At 40.7% G+C, this 19881-nt stretch overlaps 1 long non-coding RNA gene across 9 annotated transcripts in view; it reads right to left on the bottom strand.

Annotated features, from left to right (window-relative positions):
• Positions 1-19881, bottom strand: part of LOC110990708 (uncharacterized) — an 83190-nt gene that overhangs the window by 1635 nt on the left and 61674 nt on the right. For 6 of the 9 annotated variants that reach the window (XR_015424890.1, XR_015424893.1, XR_015424894.1 and 3 more), the window contains 3 exons: positions 4615-4730; positions 1650-1823; positions 474-615 (listed from right to left, as the gene is read on the bottom strand). This is a non-coding gene — a long non-coding RNA (uncharacterized LOC110990708). Of the gene's footprint in view, positions 1-473; positions 616-1649; positions 2869-4614; positions 4731-18457; positions 18557-19881 lie in introns of those variants that run through there. The other 3 variants (XR_015424891.1, XR_015424898.1, XR_015424892.1) reach the window with 3 other exon arrangements.

The following is a 19881-nucleotide window of genomic DNA, read 5'->3' as shown; positions in this document are numbered from 1 at the left end:
ACCTCCAAATAAAGTTGCCTATTCATCTCTTGGTTTTCAGCTGCTGTTTTGGCAGTTGTGTTTCAAAACATAATCAAAACCCACATCCACATAAATCCCCAATCCATCCTACATTCAAGACTCACACCAAGAGGAAGTCGTTTTTCAATTCTATGTTAACTATTAAATCATATGATAAAAAATCCAAAGAAGCTACAGATTGCAACTTCTTAATTTACCAGAAAACCACTTGATGGTATTATTTACAGCTGAAACCCTGACTTTTGAAAAAGCAAGATTATCGACCAACTTTCAACACCGCCATAAGTATCGACTCTTGAAAGTCAGTGGTATAATATTTGACAATATTTCTGTCACGATGCTGTCCACTGCAGGCCAATCGAGTTTGTGTTAGACAAACATCGTGTATGAAATTACAATCTTTTTCCCAAATGCTGAGCTTCTTCTCAAATTACAAAAGAAATCTCGCTCACCTTAAATGTGAAATCTGTAAGGCATCTAAAACTGCTGTTTGATGAGATGACAGAGATGATCAACTGCTCTGTTCTTAGTTTACTGGAAGCCAATGATGTATGTCCCTCAATAGCCAGCAAGCTGTGGGAAGCCACACAATACCTGCATTTGAAATTGGGTCAGTAAAAGCAAGGGTTTAACAAAAACGTCAAATTATTCTTTTATTCAAGCATGCTAAACTAACCTGTCAGGGTGAGACTTTAATAAAAGACTGACAGAATATGTAAAAATGCAAAACAGAAAAAAAGGAATACATGTCCACCAAAAAACATGCAGTTGTCTTCTGCACTTTCACTGGACAGCTCACAAGAGGACAGAAAATTTTAAAAATTTACAGCTTTTCTAGATGTTTTGGTTCGCTGGTTTTTCCAAAGTTGATACCAAAAAGCCTATTTCAATATGAAATCCATACAACTTCAAACAAAAATTTTAAAAAGGCAAATAGATTTCTACTGAATTCAAAAAGAGGATGGGTTTTTGATTATGAAATGGCTACCCGCAAGGTTCTTGGGAAATTATTATTATTATTTATTTCTGATAATGACACAAAGGATTCCTAAAAAGTACCCTTGGCACTGTGGCTCGCAAGCCTGAAGAAACCTGCTGTGAGGACACAATGAGAAGCAGTTACAGTTTTGAGGTGGGAAGAAAAACCCAGAGGAATTTTCTCGGTAAAACCCACGGAATCAGATAGGGACTAAAAACCCTATCCACGTGCGGACCCAGCCAAAAATAAAGTATTCTCTTGGATTTCTAGTTCAAATAGCAATTTCAAGCATAGTCCACAACTTTTATGACAATGGTTTGGGCAATGCATAATGTCAAAAGCTTTGATTTAGTAAACACACTACTCGCATTCGCGAGATGCAACACCGGCACAGAAGGGACCACTGCAGAAAAGTAGCCACTAGGAACTGGTATCAATGGCAAGGCGTATGCCGGAGCATAACATCAATGGCATCAAGAGACAGGTAACACACATGCATGTAGGATGGTTGGGTATCTACAGGGGGGCTACATCAACGCCTCCTGGAGAAACAACAGAACAGCACTATCTGTGGAGCGGTGATGTTGGTAGGAAAACGTCCACAAATGATTAGAGCATCAGTGACGAGACGCCATACTCAAATCCTTACGTGCGTTGTCCAGGATGGGATTCCCTGGTCACTGAATACATGGGTGGAATGGCATCCACTGAGATGGAAGAGCTTCTCAAACAGCTGTGTAGTGGGGACTGGTATTATTCACATCGCTGTGACATCCTAAGGAAAGCAGCATAGACTGGATGGCGTCTAGTCTCACTTCAGTTTCTTGGCATGAATACGAAAATCAAAGAATAGACACCATTAAATACACGTAAACCATGGACAAATTAGTTGTTCTTAGCTCCCAAAACAGATGACAGTCAACCAAACAATTTGCATTAATGCACAAATTCAAAATGTTACGCTTTTCCTGTTGCAATTAAAATTCAAACTTTGCATTTCAGATTTGCAGGGGTAGCTTATAGCTGAACTCAGAATTGAGTGAGTAGTGCAGCTTGAAGACCAATTTTTTAGGATATCTGCTCAAGTTGAAGTTTACACCCTATAAGGTACATGTATGTACCGGGTACATGTACTTGTACCTAAAAATCCTAACCCCTTGTACAATAAAAACACATTGATTCTAATGACACTATCAAGACAAACTGATGTCTTTACAAGGAGATCAGAGAAAGTGGTCTAATGGGTAGTTGTGGGCTTGACTCTTGATTACATTAGGATTGAATCTTGTTTTAGGAGTGAATGGGGGAGATATTAATTATGAGGCATGGGCTAATAGATTTGGGAGCCAGGAGCCACCACAGGTAATACCTGTACACGTACATTTAAAAGAAAATCCTGAGAAGACGATGCAGCATTATTACAAGAATAAGCCTCATCAAATACAATTTCTGAGGCAAATTAAACACAATGATATTGACGGTGTTGGCACTGATCTTTTGCAAGACAGATTTTCCTAAACTTGTCAGTATTCTAAATCAGTCCTAAATGTATTTCCTTTCAAAGCGACCTTTTAATGTTCAGTATGGAGAACTCTGGAGCCAAGGAGAATGTTCAGTATACCCCAATGTTTGGTACAGGGGTGTTCAGAATAGCGGTATTGGGCTGAATCACTTAAACTGTTCGAGAACTTTACAGCACTGGAACTTAACAAACAGCTGAATTTTTGTGTGTAACGTTCACTGCAGTCATTTAAACAAATTTATATTCCTGATGAAAATGCAACATAAAGTAATTGATGCAAAATGAACAAAATCTCAATTAACTACACTTTGACAAATTTAGGAAATTCCCATTGATACAGGTCAACTTTGAAAAAAAAAAGTATTCAGAGGGAGCTTCTTGAACAACAGTAAGCAATTTGTCTCAACAATGATGAATCCATCAAGATTTAAAGAATGACAAGATGGAAGCACTTTTAAATCTCTACTGGTAAATCTCAAATAATAACACGTCATCACAAATCATCATATCCAAGATGTATCTTTGCCAATGCCAGCTGGTCTTCCTCTGACGACTTCAACTCTCTGACTGTCTACTCTGCCATTAGCTTGTCCACCTCTGCTGACATCTGCCTGTACACCTCCACTGTCAACGTGACCACCTCTGCTGATGTCAGCCTGTATGCCTCCACTGTCAGCGTGACCACCTCTGCCGACCTTAGCACATCTGTTTCTGCTGACATTAATCCTGTCTACCTCTACTGTCAGCGTATCCACTTCGGCCGACATCGGCCAGTCTACCTCTGTCAACTTAAGCACCAATGCTAACTTCAGCCTGTCAATATCTTCAGCCAATATCTAACGACTTCAGGCTGTCTACCTGTGTGCTTTTTTGACTCTCCCTTTATGCAACAAAGGTACATGTAAACAGGAAGATACTATTGTTTTACTAGAGAATCTGTAAAACCAAACTTTTACTTTCCCCACTTGAAACTTTCAAGTTTAAAATACACTTTAAACTTTCTATATGAAAAGATGCATCATTGCGCTGAAAATGTAGCAAGGAAATATTCAAAGAATAGGTTTTAGTACGATGGCAGGTTTACATGACACAAGTACATGGACACTCTTGGCATTGTTGCACATTGATAACAAACCCACAGACCAGAACAATGAATACTGAATAAACATTGTAAGGAAAATAGGGCTGGTAGTTGAGTCAGTTTGTAAGCCATTGTATTTCATTTATTTCAAATTTTGCTCTGGCCGGAAGAGGAATACTGACAAAGTTCCCAACAGAAACATTTCGCACAATATGCATCCTGGTCTTCAGGTGTCAAATAATACCTAAAATGTCTATCAAACGTGGCAGTTACATGTACTTTCAGCCAACACATCCAATGAAAATAAATATCCCCTGTGACAAGGAATATTACTGTAAGGCTTGAGCAATGTGCCAACATCTTGCTATCCAATTGTCTTTACATGTATTGATACATGTCACATACGTGTAATGCAGCCCTACTGTACTGTACACAGCACAGATAGAGCGAGCTCAAAGTGTCAAAGTTCAGTTTTTGGCACAGGTTTACCCAAAAAATTGCACTTGCACTAGTAATTTTTAAAGTGAATTTCTTAATTCACATAATACGGCACAGATGTCAATTTTCTTGCGCACTATGCTGCTGGATCTGAGCGTGTTAGTCAGACCTGTATGTGTGGAAGGTTACAAGGCAGTTTAATTCAGAATGGTCGCGTGGTGCTCAATACAGGTTTTCATGCTGCTGGGTTCATACAGGTACAACGGACAAAAACATCATTACAAAATGATCCCAATTTCAGAAGAACCAAATGTGATAAACCGTTGCACGTGGATCACAAAATTCATTACAAAATGATCCCAACTTCAGAAGAACCAAATGTGGTAAAAAGTTGCGCACGGATCACAATATTTTCAATGAAAAAATTGATGTTTTTATGACACGGTTTTGCTTTCAGATGACTGTAGATCACTGCAGGGAAAAATCAGTGGTGTGGGTTTATGGAATTGTTTCCTACCGGTACCTAGTTCATAAATTTGAGCTTCTCAAGTTCAAGACAGGAAAGAGACTTACCAAACTGCAGAGAGCACAGAAACTTCACAAATTCTGAGTTACATCAAATTGATGATTTGAGACATGACGTACACGTACAGTACATGTAAGGCTGCATGCTGAATTGTGAATAGCACCTGGGAAGAAAATGTCAAAATGGAAAATGCCAGAAATTAACTAAAAGAAACATCTGCACTGCATGAAATGTATCAAGCAACAGGCTTGGAAGTGTATTGAAATGTATGACATCATGGTCTGCAGTACTCGCGCACTGCCAGATTGAAACAATAGTAGATGTATGTACATACATGTACATGTACCGGTATGGTACGTGTACGTACAAGCAACGTACATGTACATGTGTACTTGCTTGGTGTAAGACTCCTTCAATGAATAAGTTTTCTGTCAACATCTCCAGTATGGTACACGCATGTACATACGTGTAAATGTATACCCATGTGAGCGTCTTTTTGTGTCACACGGGATCTGGATCTTGAATAGATCAATCTTAACACTGGTTCACTCCAGCCACTGAGCAGGTTCTGGTGTCAGTAAACAAGTATCAAATCACTGATCAGCATCTGGATCAACCAAATCAAATGGGCCCTATATGGACAGGTATGTTTAACACAACAAAGTGTCTGTCCAATAAAATGCAAAATGCTAGTTCCATCAATTTTTGTTTTGGGAAGAGTTCCATGTATACAGACACCAGTAACTATTTCATACAGTGCTCTATTAATAGCCGTCAGAAAGCAAAAATGTGTCCAGGAAAGTTCAATTTATGAGGGAAAATACCAAATCGTTTATTTAGAAAAGACAATTTTTCAGACCACTATCATAGGGTTTGTGCACAGGGTGTCAAGTGGCATCCGTATATGGAAGTCTTTCCTTTGTTTTCTATTTTACCATATTTGAATTAGAAATGCTAGTCATTGTGCAGGGAGACCAAAACCAGTGACAAATTGGCTATTAGTACTGTTACAGCACCCCATTAGGGCACTGCCAGACAGACAGAATAGGTCCACATGGAAATGGCAAATACACGTACTGGAATGCAATTCCAAACCAGTGACAAATTGGAATACAATCCATTTATCAAATGAAGATGAGACAGACGGGGGCTGGAGAGGGGCTAACATGTGTACTTTTAGGGGTAGAGGAGAGAAAACACTAAATACCTCTATAACTTAAAAGGCATTTAACGCCTGGTTTATTTAGGAACAGATTTCTTTAAAAATTCAGACTGTTTGAGCTTTAGTTATGTCAGAATTGAGAGGAGAAAACATTGGAATGCTGCAAAGGTGAAATATGTATGATTTTTCAAAGTTAAGGGTAGAGCAACAAAAAGACTCAATACCTCTCTACCTAAATGGTAAAAAATCTAAATACCTGCTCGATTTGAAACATGGACTCTTAAAGAACTGATTTTTTTTTTATTTAGAACTTTTGGACCTTCAGTTATGTTAGAATTCAGAGGTGAAAACATCAGAATGCTGCAAATGCCATGAGGTGAAATATGCACGTATTTTAAAAGTTAAGGATAAAGCAACGAAAAGACTTGATACCTCTCAAACTCAATGACCAAATATCTAAATACCTACACGATTTGGGCTACGTAGGAACTGATTTCTTGGAAAAATTCTGATTTTTGGACCTTCAGTTATGCTAGAATTTAGAGGGGAAAACATTGGAATGCAGCAAATGAGATGGGGTGAAAATGCATAGGGCATTAACCGCCCATGCTTGAGGATGCAGATAGCGGCTGCAAAATGTCAGCAGTTGAGCGTTCAGGTGCAACGCAAAGAGGTGCAAGTGAGGTCTGTTTATCACCCGAAAAAGAGCTTCAATGATTTCCGGTTGTAGGGCCCACTCTGTCGGGCGAACTGTGCCCCCGGGAGAGGGCGTCGGCAAGGACGTTCTGTACCCCTGAAAAGTGTTCGGCTCAAACCAGATTGGATTGCTGCATGGTCCAGTGTAATAGGCGCCAGGCGAGAACACAGAGAGTTGGAGAACGAGTGCCTCCCTGACGGTTGATGTAGGCAACGGCTGTCGCATTGTCTGGTCAGACCAAGACCGTTTTGCCTGTAATCATAGGCTGGAAGTGGCTGATGAGGGCTTCGAAAATCACCTGAAGTTCAAGCACATTGATGTGGGAACCCACTAGGGACGAGTCCCACCAGCTGGAAATCTGATATGACTGGAGACTGGCACCCCAAGCGAGACTGGAAGCATCAGTGGTGATAACTATCTGGTGTTGAGGTGGAACAAAGGGAAGACCAGCATTGAGGTTAATTGGCCCTGGCTGACCACGACAGGTGATGGTAACTCAGGCCTGATAGATGAACCTATGGCAATCGAGGGAATCTCTGCTCGGCCTGAAGTAAGATAGAAGGTGGAGCTGTAGAGGCCGCATGTAAAGCCGGCACCATGGAATGAGGTCGGTACGGCTGGCCACCAGACTGAGTGGAACCATGCCCGGGCGTTCACTTAGCGTTGTCCCCTGAATAGAGTGAACTACATGAGATTGTCCGTGCACTCGTCGGTGGGAATAACAACGCCACGGTTCTAGTCGAGAACTGCCCCGAGGAAAGTCGGTGTTTGTGACAGGGTCAGTCTGGACTTCTTGTAGTTGACTAAGGAACCCTGGCAAGAGGCAAGGTCTTACGTTGTCTTGGTCGCCAAGGTAGCCTCGATTTTGGAGCGTCCGACTATCAACCAGTGGTCAAGGGACTGAAATATGAGCACATCTGATCGCTGTAGGTGTAAAGACTCTAGGAGCAGTGGACAGGTTAGGCGGCAGCATGCAGAACTCGTAGACCAGGTGACGATATAAAAAGTGGAGGAATGGTCGGTCTTGTATATGAATGGCAATGTGAAGGTAGGCGTCCTGTATAAGTCGATGGACGATGCCCAAGTCGGGACGGGAAGTGATCGTGGGACGGTACGTAGCATCTGCATTCTGAACTTCTTCGGTCTTATGAAAACGGTGAGTGGCTTTAAGTTCAGAATCGGCCTCCACTTCCCCGGTTCCTTCTTTGGGGTCAGAAAGAACGTTGACATGAAGCCCTGGTGGTTTTCCTGTAACTGTACCAGAACAATGGCGCATTTCTGCAGCAGCGCTGATATCTCCAACTCCGGAGCCTGTTGCTGGGATTGATCTTTTGGAACTGGAATCGGCCGGAAAGATACATTGGACGGTGGGGGGACTCATAAATTCCAGGTAGCAGTTGGTAAGCGAAGTGAGCACCCATTCGTGCAAAGTAATTTCTCCCTAGAACCCTGCGAAGTTGAGCAGGCGGCCGCCAATAGATTTGAAATTGGGGGCAGCGGGAGAAACCGAGCAGTCACCGGCGCCGGCCACCAGCATATCACTGGGGGTGCCTGAAGAAAGAGGCCGGCGATGTTGAATGATCTGTGGCTGTCGCTGAGGGCCTGTGGAGGGTAGACCAGACGGGGTGATCTCTGGGATGTTGTTCGTACCACAGCATGTCGAGGTTCAGTTGGCTGGCAGAAGGATATCTCCTGGGCGCTGTCAAGATGCTTATTAACCTTTGCTCTCCTGAAGGCTAACATACTGGCCTGCGAAAAGATCCTTACCCAATAGAGGGAGTCTTCAAAGAGTTGATTTCATTGATTTGTGCAGAATATTCATAGCATCAATGAAAGACTCACGGCTGGATGCAGTGGCTCAAAGAGAAACCAGCATGAATTGTTCCAAGCCCGTTATCAGAGTATCGTTGAGGCTATGGAACGCCATATTAAGTCTATGCGATATGAAAATATATTTCACAATATTTCGATATGTTGATATCGTTTGTAAAAACACACATCGGGATATCGTGCAGATCGATATCGAGAATCAAGACTACTGTTATCACAGATTACCAAACAATATGGTAAAATCTATCATTGCAGTCAAAGCTCACCCTCAAAAACATGTCGCTTGTGGTGTTTATTACACAGTAGTTAGATGTGATGCAAAGACGATGGCTCAAGAGCTCTACAGAGGTCCAAATGTGGCTCAAGTTTTTGATGTTGGAAGTCAAAAAGATCAATGACATCTTTCAAACCCCGAACCCTTACAGCTCACATGCGATCAAAATTAGCAACTTGGACAAGCTTGAACCTGTTGGATCAGCGAAAATTAAATCTTTTAAAACAAATATCACTGTTGGTGTGACAAACCAGAAAGCTCACCGGACCCCAACGATAACCGATGTTTATGGTGTAACAAGAAATCTAGCCAAAACCCCAAAGTGAGAGACCACTGTCACATGACAGGGGCCTTTAGGGGCGCAGCCCACGCCAATGGTAACTTACAACTCAAAGTAGTTCCCAATGAAACACAAATCCCAGTCGTGTTACACAATTTACAAAATTATGACGCACATCTCATCATGCAAGGTGCAAGCCTAAAATGTATTTCAAGGTAATGAAAAAACTGACAAGATTTTTTGCATTCCTCAAAACAGCGAAAAGTATGGCTCGTTTTCTCTAGGCCAGCTTCGATTTATAGACTAGTTTCATTTTATGGCAACGTCGATAGCCAGGCGTGTAAAAGCGTGTCCAAAAAACAAACTCAAACGGACCCAAGCGCAAGCGTGTGGTGAGCAAAGTTCGCTTCTTTTGATAAAAGGGATCTGTCCCTATGAATACATGGACTCGTTTGAAAGTTAAACATTATGCACCTACCACCTTGAGTTGCTTTTTATAGCAGTTTAAAACAAAATAGCGTCAGCGAATCAGAATACACCCAAACAAAACAAATCTAGCAAATCAAAACAAACTAGCGTCAGCGAATCATAATACACCCAAGCACAACAAGTCTGGCAAAGCTTTACAAACTAACATCAGTGAATCAGAATACACCCAAAAACAACAAGTCTGGCAAAGCGTAACAAAATAGCGTCAGTGAATCAGAATACACCCAAGAACAACAAGTCTGGCAAAGCGTAACAAAATAGCGTCAGTGAATCAGAATACACCCAAAAACAACATGTCTGGCAAAGCGTAACAAAATAGCGTCAGTGAATCAGAATACACCCAAGAACAACAAGTCTGGCAAAGCTTTACAAAATAGCGTCAGTGAATCAGAATACACCCAAGAACAACAAGTCTGGCAAAGCGTAACAAAATAGCCTCAGCGAATCAGAATACACCCAAGAACAACAAGTCTGGCAAAGCTTTACAAAATAGCGTCAGCGAATCAGAATACACCCAAGAACAACAAGTCTGGCAAAGCTTTACAAAATAGCGTCAGCGAATCAGAATACACCCAAGAACAACAAGTCTGGCAAAGCGTAACAAAATAGTCTCAGTGAATCAGAATACACCCAAGAACAACAAGTCTGGCAAAGCTTTACAAAATAGCATCAGCAAATCAGAATACACCCAAGCACAACAAGTCTGGCAAAGCTTTACAAAATAGCGTCAGTGAATCAGAATACACCCAAGAACAACAAGTCTGGCAAAGCTTTACAAAATAGCGTCAGCGAATCAGAATACACCCAAAAACAACAAGTCTGGTAAAGCTTTACAAACTACATGTAGCATCAGTGAATCAGCATACACCCAAGAACAACAAGTCTGGTAAAGCTTTAACTGTACATCCCTGGGTGATTATCCCAACCTTTATGTCAAAACAGACACCTTGCCTTTGGCAGACATGGCAGATGTGTTTCAAAACTTTAGAGACACGCGTTATAAAAACTAAGATCTCAATCCTGCCAACTATTACACAGCTCCTGGATTTTTTGGGATGCCTCGTTAAAACAAAGGGCTTACAGCTCAAGTTAATTACAGACCCTGATGTTTATTTGTTTTTTTTTAACGTGCCAAACGCGGTGGCATCTCTAGCGTGGGAAGTGCACGCTATGAACAAGCAAACAATGAATTTATTGAAGATTTTGATCCAGGTAAACTATCCACCTACACTGCCTATCTTGATGCAAACAATCTCTATGGGTGGGCTATGTCTCAGCTGCTTCTTTTTGCAAATTTGAAAGGAATAAAATACGTAGAGTGCTATACAACGGAGCACATCTTAAATTTAGCACCCGATGATTACTATGGGTACATGCTCGAGGCAGATCTCGAGTACCCTACACAATTCTCACAATGATTACCCCCTTGCACCAGAAAACCTCGTTATACCTACATTGCATAGAAAGCTATAGCGATTATCAAAAGAAATTACTCTACAAAAATACAAAAGCTATAACAAGTTAATAGCGACACTCGCAACAAAGTAAAAATAGTTTTTGCACTATCGTGTTTTGCAGCTACCGGTACACCTACAACTCGGGCTCAAGCTTAAAAAAAGTACACCCCGTGTTCAGATTTAGACAACAAGCTTGGATGAAGAGATATTTCGCTAAAAATACCAAGCTATGCACACAAGCAACCACAGACTTTGAGAAAGCCTTTTTTAAATTGGCCAACAATGGTTAAAACAATGGAGCTGGCAAGTAAACGTTTTAGTGCCAAGCTGATCAGAGACCACAATGACGCCAAGAAATTTAAAAGGCTGTTGGCTAAACCAAGTTTTAAAAGCGTGACACCATTTCCAGAATGCGATGTGTTATGTGGAACTTTTTAAAATAAAAGTGGTGCTTAATAAGCCCATCTACATGTACTGTGGAGTAAACATCCTCGATTTGTCAAAGATGTTAATATTTGAATTTTATTACAACATGTTGAAAGCTCGTTATGGCGACCGCGTGCAGCTACTTTATACTGATACTGTTAGTTTGCTTTGTGAGTTTCAAACTGAGGATCTCTACAAGGATCTGGTGCAGATCCAAGATCAACCTGATACAAGCAACTACCTGAAAAGTCATGAGGAAATTTAAAGACGAATTTGGTGGGCAAGTTATATGGGAAGTTGTCTGTGTCAGACCCAAGATGTATTCAATTTTCACAGGTGAGCGCAGCGAGAACGCGCTCAAGAAAGCCAAAGGAGTCACTAAAATTGTTACCGACAGAGACCTAACCCAAGAATCTTATAAAAACTGTCTCTTAAACAAATCTAAAATCATTAAAAGCAGTGATTAATTAAATCAGAGAAACATAAGCTTTTGTCAATCATTCAAGATAAACTATCTCCAGATCTGCTAGATAACAAGCGATACATTTTGTCTGGCAGGATAGATACCTTAGCCTACGGTCACTACAAAACAACTCACTCGCTGTGCTCACTCACAACTCAAGCTCAAGCCGCAGCAGAACCAGGCAGTAACGCAGTGTCTTCGGGTACCACTTGAAGCTGTTCTTGCACAAAAGAACGCTTGGGCCTGTCAGTCAGGTAGTACAGTATTGGACCTGTCGTTACGTTTTTACTGTTAACCCGTTTGAACTGACTTGTACACTTTTTGATCTGACATATCTCTACACTCCAAATAGGATCAGTCGCTCTCCCAACTGAGCAGGGGCGTAGGATATTTGAAGACCCCTTTTTACCCTGGGTATTTACCCAAGCCCTAAAAATGGGAAAAAAAATCTTAAAAATTCCCGCCTCTCTCCAACACTCCTTCTATCTCTCCCACCACCCACTCATTTCACCTCCACACTCATCTAACCACCCGCTCATCTCAGCACCCGATCATCTCACCACCCGCTCATCTCAGCACCTGCTCATCGCAGCACCCACTCATCTCACCACCACACTCATCTTACCAACCGCTCATCTCAGCACCTGCTCATCTCAGCACCCGCTCATCTCATCACCCGCTCATCTCACCACCACACTCATCTCAGCACCTGCTCATCGCAGCACCCTTTCATCTCACCACCCGCTCATCTCAGCATCCGCTTATCTCACTACCCGCTCATCTCACCACCCGCTCATCTCACCACCTGCTCATCTCATTACCCGCTCATCTCCCCAACCGCTTATCTCACCACCACCCTATCTCTTTAAAAAACTGAAAAAAATTTTGATATATAATAAAATCAACTCGCAACACCCATCAAACATGAAACCAAAAAGTGTAACACTTGCTTCAAAGAAAAACCATTGTTAGAGTTTAAGGAGTTAAAATTCAAAACCAACAAAACGTTTACTAATGGTTGCTTAAAATGCATAGCACGCAATAAAAAAATGGAGCACCTGTAAACACGGATTACATCTTTGTTGGGAATGTAGACCACACACCAAAGAAATAGCGTGAAACGTCAAGGGTTATATACCTTAAGATCTCTCTCTTGTGAACACAAAAGTATAAGTGACAGTGTAAAATCTGTAGGTAAAGCTAACTCTTTAAAACCAAACAAAAAAGAATTAACCCACCCTCAAATATCCAAAAATCACTTTATCTAAGTACAGTATATCGATAGAACTTTACAAGGACCTTTACCCCCACCTTGACCCTGTCAACACACCAAACAGTCCAAGCGAGCCAACGTCAATTTAAGAACTTATCGTGTCAATCGTATCATCAACTCTTACTAATAGTACATGACAATCGATAAAAACACAGCTGCAGGTCGACAAGGTCACATACATGTACTTTGTAAAGATTTCATTACTTCAATCAAAGCCTATATTCAACTAGAAACTGTTGAAGTAGACATTTGAAATGTCAGACGATTTCAAGGAAACTTTAGAAACAGGGAGTTGGGACATTTCTTTAACAACCATTTAGTACACTTTTTTGACTTTCACCAAGGAGTCATTATGGCAAGGCGTAGACTTTCCTACTCCAGTGTGTCAAATACTGCGTATTGAAGCTCAAAACGACTTGGCGATAAACGTATTTTGTTTTACTGCCAAAGACGGTGTGTTCCCCCTCTACAAGACTAAAAACTGCAAAAACAAAGAACAAATCGATTTCAAGGAAACTTTAGAAACAGGGAGTTGGGACATTTCTTTAACAACCATTTAGTACACTTTTTTGACTTTCACCAAGGAGTCATTATGGCAAGGCGTAGACTTTCCTACTCCAGTGTGTCAAATACTGCGTATTGAAGCTCAAAACGACTTGGCGATAAACGTATTTTGTTTTACTGCCAAAGACGGTGTGTTCCCCCTCTACAAGACTAAAAACTGCAAAAACAAAGAACAAATCAACCTCCTTTTGTTTAGCAATGGCAAAAATGCACACTACTGTGGGATTAAAAACTTTTCTAGACTTTTTTCGAAGACTGTCAAGGAATAGACGTCACTCTTTCCAAAGTAGTGTTACCCGAAAAAGACAAAAACTGTCTCAAGTTTAGAATGATAAAAACAAGCAAGACACTCTCTTTGTGACCTACAGTATGCCAATCTGTGTTACAACCTGTGCCAGCACCTGCGTCAACACAAGAAGCTAACACGGTCAAAACCTATCCCACAGACCGTCTGGTTATTCTTACAAAGTCGTACACTGTGATGGTGTTTGTACAAATGATCAAACCTACAGAGGTGAAGATGCTGTTACTAACTTTATAGAGGCTCTAACATGAGAAATACTGTAGATAACACTAACCACACGTTTGCCAACCCCAAACCTCTATGCTGGTTGCCTGAACTTCGAAACAACACGATGCATGCAACATCTGTTGGATTGCGAGAAGACCATATATCCTATCAAAGACTATCAGTGTCAATGCCCTATACATGTACATGTATATAAAAACCAAAATGTATGGTATTGTAATGCACGGATTTTAGTTTTAAAAACACCAAAGGCTTTATTGACTATTTCTGCATGAGGTGTGGAAAACCCATTAACAAGTTCAGAAAAGTCAGAGATCACTGTCACATCACCGGCACGTATAGATGTAGAGGCACAGCTCACGATTACTCTAACCTCAAACTCCAAGTCGAGCCTAACAAAACCCACATTCCAGTTGTAATTCACAACTTAGAAAACTACGATGCTCATTTGATCATGCAAGGTATTCGGTATCTAACCAAGGCAAACTAACCTGCATTGCTAAAAACTCTGAAAAATATATTTTGTTTAGATTGGGTCAACTGCAATTTATCGATTTGTTTCATTTTGTGGCTGCATCTCTAGACAATCTGGTTAAAGCCTGTCCCCATGATGCTTTTAAATTACTCCAACATCGCTTTCCCAACAGCACAGCCCTGCTCTTACAAAAAGGCATCTATCCCTATGAATATGCAGACGGTTTTGATCGTTTTAATGAAACTCAACTTCCATCCAGAGAAGCTTTTTATAGCTCTCTAAAACAAGTAACCGTAGGGTCTGGTTTGCCCTGAATATTAACACGGTCTAATGGGCCGTGTTTAGGGTGGGCCTGGTGTGCCCTATTTCATGGCTGGGTCTGGTGTGCCCAATGAAAATGCAATTTTGTTACCAGTTTGCCCAAAATAATTCTGGTATCTGGCAATATTCGGAAGAGTTCTTGCAAATAAAACAAAGCGGTGGCCAGAAGACAAAGTGAAGTGTGTGTGCGCGGTGACTTATTTCAGTCTGAGAATAAGTTATTAGCAGGCGTTTATGAAAACTTTTGCAGCGTTTGTAGGACCAACTACGGTTTAGACCCAGCCAACACACATCACATCACCAAGTCTCTCTTGGGAGGCGCTGTTGAAACAAACTGGTATTCAACTCGAGCTTTTAACAGATCTCGATAAACACCTCTTTTTTTGAACGAGGTGGTCCATATATGTCTAGCGTAGGTGGTAAACGTTATGCCAAAAACCAACAATCCGGGTCTCAAAATTACGACTCAAATCAACCGACGTCTTACATTCTTTATTTAGATGCTAACAATCTCTACGGTGGGCCATGTCTCAACCGCTGCCCTAGAGTAATTTTTGCTGGGACGGAGACCTGAGCAAGTTTACTCCTGTATACATACAAAAGCTTTCACCTCACTCTAGAACCGGGTACATGCTCGAGGTGACTCTCGACTACCCTCAACTTATGCACGATCTACACAACAACTTTCCCATGGCACCTGAAAACATTCAGATACATGTATCTAACGAATGTTTGTCTCACTATCAAAAAGACTTGATCACACAAACCGGGAAAAGACCACCTCTGTAGCCAAACTCGTGGCTACAGTTTCAACCAAACACAAGTATGTTGCTCACTACAGCACGTTGCAAAAATATCTCAAACTCGGTCTACAGTTGAAGACAGTTCACCGCATGTTGTCTTTTAACCAAGCACCTTGGACGAAAAAGTATATAGATAAAACACCGAGTTGCACAAACGAGCCACCTCAGACTTTGAGAAAGACTTCTTCAAACTGATGAATAACTCGATTCTTGGTAAAACCATGGAAAATGTTAGAAACCGGATCAATGGACATCTACTGCCAGACAAAGAAGATATGAAACTTTTTAAGCGCTTGGTTTCTCAACCTCACAACAAATCCATCACCCCATTCCCCGAGAGCGATCTCTCGTCAGTTGAAATGTATAAAGTTAAAACTGTGTTGAACAAACTGATTTACTATGGCGTGAGTGTGCTCGATTTGTCTACGAGTAAACCCAACCAACTTTATTTGCAAGGAATATACAAATACCAACACTAGAACGAAGCTTGTAAGTTTTTTGGAGACTCTGACACAGAATCGGGACAATACGTCACCAAAGACCTCAACTTGATGGGTGTTGACATGGCCGACTACATGTACCTGAAAGAAAAATACAGTTTGCGGCTCGATTTTAGAAGCACCAATGACAACATTGGGCATGGCACTGGACTCAGGTTATTCGGGTGATATCATGATACAAATGACGCGAGAAGCAGAAATCACAGGGCCAGTGGTAAGAATTTTTAAAATGTTGTTGTAAATAAATGATAAGGAGTAATCATAATAAGTTGTAATTAGGAGCAATGTTGCAATATGTTCAGCTAGTTATCGAGCTAGTTATAGCACTCAATTTAATGTATTACACCCACGAATATTTACGATTGAATCAAAATTTTTAAAACAAAACCAATTTGTTCAGTCAAGTGTTGATGCAATGTTTGAGCAACATTTTTTACTTCTTTTAATAATAGAAGACTTCAAACCATTTTAAAACCGGAACCTGAGATAAAACCGAGTCTACGGAGTTTACCGAGCGCAACAAACCAGCAAACCCAAGTTGACTTCAAAGACCGACTTTGTCCGTTAGTAACTGCGGGTGATTCTAAACGTTATCTCGGCAAGGAGTACACAATCAAAGAAATTGAAACTCTACCACCGTCAGAACAAGAAAAACTGTATCATGGTTATTCAGCTAAATTTGGCAAGGAAGTCGTATCTATGTGTACAGTGGGTGAAAGTCTGTTAAGTCTTTACTCTCGCTCACTCAGAATAGCACTCCGATTGAATTTATGGGTCATGACGTCAAATTAGACTCGGAAGAAGCTTTAACCAAAAATCTAGAGCGAGATCCCATTATCAGTCTGAGCATGGGTGCCGATCTCACGGTTTGTTACAAGTATGGATGTTATCTTTCTCTGCTAGTTTTAGCACTAATTACAACCAAACATCTTTGTTTCAACAAAAAGAACAAACAAAACTTTCTAGCTTTGAAACAAAACTTTCTTCCTTTGTAACAAAAACAACAAGTGATGGAACAAGCAAGCATGACTCAAGCGAGCCCAGCAAATCTAGCAAAAGCGAGCATCACAAGCGACCCAAGCCCACCAACCCAACCAAGCCCACCAAGCCCGAGCAAAGCAAGTCCGACCAAAGTGACTAAAAACCAAAATATGACAGTAAAAAATCACAAACGAATTGCCCTGGGTAAAAGACTTGCAGAACATAATCGTAAAAAGAAAGAACAACACTTGGTGTTGTTAAAACGACCCAGAGTGAGCATGACCATGAGCAACAACACGGTAATTACAATTATTCACAAACCGGAAACTATTTTGGGTTGGTTTTAGCAGGATTTGGTGCAGGTCTTTTAGTGTTGAAAGCAATGCAGAAAGCCAAAACCTGAGCCAACAGCGAATAACACACAATCCAAACCCTGACCAAAAGCTGCACCAACAATTTTAGAAATGGAGTAACTTAAAACCAATTAAACTTGTTTTTCTTAATATTAAAACAACAAATGGCTATGACAACAAACACAAAAGATATCAACGTGGTTGTACCATGGTCAGGTCGTGAGTCTGATTTTGATGGGTTATGCAATGATAGCTAAAAGAATCTTGAAATAGATGTCACTTGATTTAGATAAAATGAGTGTCAAAGATATTACAAAACTGTCAGCATTGATAGCATGGATCGACAGCAACCAAAGAGTGGTTGATAGCACAAGAACTAATTCCGGCGAGCACAAATACAACAAAATCTAACAGTAAAAGCGAAACATTTTAAACTTGGTTTAATTTAAAAAGAAAGCATGGCAGAAGGAGGGACTGACATAGAATTGGATCCTGTTGACAACGCGAGAAATGAAACAAGTGAAGCAGATCAAGAAGACCGAGCACTGAATGATACCTTGGATACCCTTGATCCCCCACAGCAAGAAACCACGTTTACAGACACGACAGACACAATAAAGCCCAGAGAAGACACCTTAGAGGTAACGGGACACGGACAAGAATCGACAACCGCTGGAGAGAGAAACATTGGCGAATCTGTTTCACGCAATACTGCCCAGCGAAAGAGAACACCGAAAAAAGAAGATAGAGGGTTTCTGGGACGAGGCCATGGATGCCACGGACATCAGGAAAAGGAAGGAATGAGAAGACGACCAGAGTGGTGAAGAAGAAGACAAGAAAAAACTGGCCAAAGAAGATGGGGACAACATCGAGAAACAGTACGACATGGAGATCGAATTAACTTCAGGTGGGAACAAACAAGTCGTGGCAGAAAACAATCAAGAATTGACAGTGGATGATGCAGATGGGAAAAACGCAGACGCGAAAGTTCTAGACACAAAAACATAACTTACTTTCGGGGTGGGGTGCAAAGAACCTGGAAGAAGGGAACATCATGGGCACGAAGGTCAACAGAAGACGCTCACGGTGAACCGTCCAGACAACCGAGTCAGCTAAGTCAACCAAACCGACGAGGGAAAGGTCGAGGTAGGGGAGCGCCAACAACAGAAGTGTTAGTATGGAAATGTTTTAATCTCATTTCTCGATATGTCATGATCTATGCTATATTACTATGTGCGATGCTTAGAATAATCACTCTAAATGCAACTGGGCTTCAAAACCAAGAAAAGAGAGAAATTTTATTCAACCACCTGAGCAGGGAGAAACTTGACATCATTTGTCTTCAAGAAACTCACTGTACTAAGGGGGATGAAGACTTATGGCGGAAAGAATGGGGAGGGGAAATTATTTTCAGCCACGGCGAACGTAACGCTAGAGGAGTTGCTATTCTAGCATCGACTGGAAGTCAGATTAAACTCGAAAATCCTGATTTTGACAATGATGGTAGAATTGTAACATGTGATATTTGGTGCATGGGAAAAAATCTAAACATTTTATGTATTTATTCGCCTAATTCTATGTATCGCAGGAAAAAATTCTTCCAAAATCTTAGCAAGTATTTGCACGAAGGAGTTAATTGGATTGCTGCAGGCGATTTCAACTGTCAGATTGATTTGGAAAGTGCTGACAAGAGTACAAATGACTTTAAAAATGTTATTTATGAGCATGATATGGTTGATGTATGAAGATTTCTCTATCCAGATGATCATGGATACACCTTTTTTCATCGTGTGCTTAAAAGAAGCAGTAGATTATACTACATTTTACTTTCTCCAGAAATCTCAAGTCATACACTGTATTAGTGATGCAAATGTCTGTTCCGTAGGTTTATCGGATCATTTAGCTGTTATATGTAGACTTGATAAAAGAGAAGTTGTCAAGGGTTCTGGAAGGTGGATTTGTGATAATTCCCTGTTAGATGATGATAATATGTGTGTTGAGTGAATTCACACTTTTTGGACATTTTGGAAAACTCAAAAAGACAGGTGCCAAATTTTAAACCGGTAAGATAGTGGGAAAAGGAAAGTTCAAGAAATTATTAGGAATTACGCTTTTGAAAAATATCAAAAAGAGAAAAAATACAAAAGTCAACTTCGAAAAGATCTTACAAAACATCTGAATGCTGCAAAACGGTCACACTATCAGTAATATCGAACACAAAATCAGAACTTTTGAGATGAAGGATTTAGACAGAGTTAGAGCCAGGTTGCATGTTCATTAAATGGAGGACGAAAGACCATCCAAGTATTTTTTTCAATCTGAAAAAATCAGACAAAATTACAATTTCATTTCCTGTTTAGTGGACGAATTTGGTAAATACCAAAATGGACGATTGGAAATGTGCCAATGTGTCAATTCCTTTTATCACGATTTGTAA

This window comes from Acanthaster planci, linkage group LG03, assembly GCF_054643075.1.
Source record: "Acanthaster planci isolate LZ-2023a linkage group LG03, COTS_SCS, whole genome shotgun sequence".
NCBI classification, from domain to species: Eukaryota; Metazoa; Echinodermata; class Asteroidea; order Valvatida; family Acanthasteridae; genus Acanthaster; species Acanthaster planci.
The sequence above is the reverse complement of the archived record's forward strand: the minus strand, read 5'-3'. Positions and strand labels throughout refer to the sequence as shown.